Below are 3198 nucleotides of genomic sequence, written 5' to 3' on the forward strand. Positions count from 1 at the left end.
AACTGACTCTTACGAGTGGGATTATAAGTGCATCGGGAGCTCCTAGTGACATCGATAAACCACTAGAGATGCCTGCTGTGCAACCGACTGTTCCGGAAATTGTTCCCATGGTCTTTGAACTCACGTCAAGGGAAAAGAAAGGGGCTTCAGATATCACTTTCCTTATCCTGCTGATAGAAATTAGTAATCAAGCAAACACATTCTACCCAGACAAGCGCATAGTAGAATTGTTCAGCTGATGTTTGTTTACTTTATTATTTAAATTTTTCTAAAAAGTTCCTGCTCATGGTAAAAGCTCAAATTGTATGGGAGGGTAAACAATGAACGTGGAAATTCTTCCTCTTTCTCCTGATTTCTTGGTCCGACTCTGTAGAGGTTAGCACTATAAACAGTTCCCATATACCCTTCAAGAATTTGTTCTTGCTTCTTCAAAGACATGCAGATAGCCAACGGGCCATGAACAGATGCTCAGTATCACTAATTATTAGAGAAATGCAAATCAAAACTACAGCGAGGTATCACCTCACACCAGTCAGAATGGCCATCATTGTAAAGGCTGAAAATAATAAGTGCTGGAGAGGCTGTGGAGGAAAATGAAGCCTTCTACCCTGTTGGTGGGAATGTAAATTGGTGCAGCCACTATGGATGTCAGTATGGAAGTTCCTTAAAATGCTAAAAATAGAGATACCGCATGATCAGCCATCCCATTCCTGGGCGTATATCTGGAGAAAACTAATTCAAAAAGATACACGTACCCCAATATTCATGGAAGCACTACTTTCAATAGCCAAGACTTGGCAGCAACTTAAATGTCCACCGACAGATGATTGGATAAAGAAGATATGGTATGTATCTACAATGGAATACTACTCAGCCATAAGAAGAATGAAATAATGCCATGGATGGGCCTAGAGATGATCATATGAAGTGAAGTGAGTCAGACAGAGAGAGACAAATATCATATGATATCATTTATATGTGGAATCTAAAAAATGATACAAATGAACTTATTTACAAAACAGAAATAGACTCACAGACATAGAAAACAAATTTATGATTGCCATAGGGGGAAGGGGAGGGATAAATCAGGAGCATAGGATTAACAGATACAAACTACTATATATAAAACAGATAAACAAGGACCTACTGTACAACACAGGGAACTATATTCAATATCCTATAATAACCTATAATAGAAAAGAATCTGAAAAATAATATACATATATGTATAACTGAATCACTTTGCTGTACACCTGAAACTAACACAACATTGTAAATTAACTGTACCTCATTGAAAAAAAAGAAATTGTTCTTGCATATTCAAGCCTATGTGCGAGGCCTGTGTGTATGTGTTGCTTTCTCCATTTAACAATGTATATTGGACACCTTTCCACACCAGTACCTAAAGGTCTTCTGCATAGTTTTTAGTGTTACCTAGTGTTTCTTGGTGTGTGTGTATTTATTTAACTAGACCTCTAATTTTGGATGTTTGAGGAGTCTTTTGTTTGCTTGGGTTTTTTTTGGTTGATATTATGAACAATACCACAAACCACATTTCCTTGGACTTCTCTGTTTGTACTCGGGTAAGCGAATCTGTAAGATAAATTCCTAGAAGTGAAATATTCAGGTCAAAGGGTATGCCTAATTTAATTTGCGAAAGATTGTGAAACTGTTAGACAGTAAACATATACTGAAAGCTTTCTCCATGCCGAGCACTGTGCTGGGTGCTGGGGACAAAAGGTCACAGTCTTCTCCCTTGAGAACTTCACGGGAGAGACACAGGGAACAAATTATTACACTGTGATGTGGTTAGCACTATAATAAGGGTTTTACAACACTTATTATCATCTTAATCTGTTAGCTACTAGTTTTATTCCCTTACTGTGATTTTTAAAGATTTTTGAAGTGTTTTTCATTTCAAGGTAATTTTGGATTGTGGTATGTGTCCCATCAAAAACAAAAACAAAAGAGGGGATGTAGCTCAGTGGTAGAGTGCATGCCTAACATGCATAAGGTCCTGGGTTCAAGCCCCAGTACCTCCATTAAATAAAGAGATGAATAAACTTAATTACTCCTCGCCAAAAAACTGTAACAAAAACAAAAAGTTGAGATGGGCTTAGCAGTGACAGCATGAAGTCAGATTGATATTTGAGAGACTTCCAGGTCCAAATACTCTTGTACCTGTTATGTCTTTTAAGCTTCGTAAAGTTACGATTATTCCAATTTTACTAATGAGGAAACTGAGGTCAGAAGTAGATTAAGGAATTTGCCCAAAGTTGTACCATTAAAGGATAGTGTAGTTTGGTTTTGAACATGGGTATCTTTGATGGCAAACCCGAGTCTTTTCTACTGAGCAGTTTGGCCATGCCACTGTGAGTCACACTGTCCTCAAGGATTCGAAACTATAGCCTTCACCATGACCGTGAGTTTCTGGAGGAAAGGCACAATGCCAGGAATGAAGAAAAACAAGTAGGAGAAAGACCCACTACTTGCGCTTGGAAAACTCACAGCTTCATGGGGAAGAGAGGTCTCCATCTAAATGTTTATGAACCATAAACCTTCATCCAAACTGACATACTTTCAGACCAATGCTGTAGCCCGAGGAGAGAATAATTGTCTTGAGTTAAGAGGATTGGTTGGTTTGAAGGGAGCAGAAGGAGGAGGAATTGGATGGAAGTGGTCAAAAGGTACAAACTTCCAGTTATAAGACAAATAATTACTAGAGATGTAATATACAACATGATTAATATCATTAACACTGCTGTATGGTATGTATGAAAATTGCTAAGAAAGTAAGTCCTAAGAGTTCTCATCACAACAGAAAAAATATTCTTTTTTTCTTATTTTGTAGCTGCATGAGATGATGGATGTTCCATAATCTTATTGTGATAATCCTTTCATGATGTATGTAAGTCACTATGCTGTACACTTTAAACTTATACAGTGCTGTATGTCAGTTACAGCTGAATAAAACTGGAGGGGAAAAAAAGAAGATTGGTTGGTTTGAAGGATGAGAGGGTGGTTTGGGAGGAGAGGGGAAGCATGGAGCTGGTGGTGCTGGGAGGGCCAGCATGGTTAGGTGGCTGGATCGTGATGTACATAGGAGTTTATGTGGGAGGTAAGGCTGGGAAGTTAAGTTGGTGGCGTATTATGGAGATTTTTCAAGGCCATATCCAGGAGTCTGAACTTTCTTTGTTA

General features: G+C 38.3%; 1 non-coding gene across 1 annotated transcript; it reads left to right on the forward strand.

Moving 5' to 3' along the window:
• Window positions 1-1970: 1970 nt before the first annotated feature.
• On the forward strand, window positions 1971-2042 carry TRNAV-AAC. Its single transcript has one exon. It is a non-coding gene; the product is annotated as a tRNA-Val (tRNA).
• Window positions 2043-3198: the final 1156 nt, after the last annotated feature.

Source organism: Camelus ferus, chromosome 31 (assembly GCF_009834535.1).
Source record: "Camelus ferus isolate YT-003-E chromosome 31, BCGSAC_Cfer_1.0, whole genome shotgun sequence".
Classification (NCBI taxonomy): Eukaryota; Metazoa; Chordata; class Mammalia; order Artiodactyla; family Camelidae; genus Camelus; species Camelus ferus.